This window comes from Acomys russatus, chromosome 6 (genome assembly GCF_903995435.1).
Source record: "Acomys russatus chromosome 6, mAcoRus1.1, whole genome shotgun sequence".
NCBI lineage: Eukaryota > Metazoa > Chordata > Mammalia > Rodentia > Muridae > Acomys > Acomys russatus.
Window position 1 is genome coordinate 86,950,635 of NC_067142.1, and position 414 is coordinate 86,951,048.

Sequence of the window (414 nt, forward strand, 5' to 3'; positions counted from 1 at the left end):
GGAGCGTGTCTTCCCAGGAGGGAAGGCGGGCCCAGCGCGTGTTAAACTGCGAGCCTGCCCCAGTTGTAGCGCTTTCCCTTAGCCTGTATGTCTCAGGGCGAGGCGGTGGCTGCTCTGCATCATACCTTCTGCCGGTCTGTAGAACTCTTCTTAGTGGGAGAGAGGGGGAGTTGGCAGTGGAAAGGGTTCATTCGGAGCCCAGAGCTCTGCCCCAGAAGGGCGGTTTTGGGAGAAATGGTGCTAAGACTGTACCAAATGCCGTAAGATTTGGATCCCAGAGCATACATTGCACCAGGTAAAAGTTAGACTCGAAGCTGGAGACAACCTAAGTGTGGCTAGAAGGCGGAGAAGCCAGAGAAATGGGGTAGAGCCTTAGTGACCGTATCTGGACAGTGTTAACGAGCCCCGCCCCTA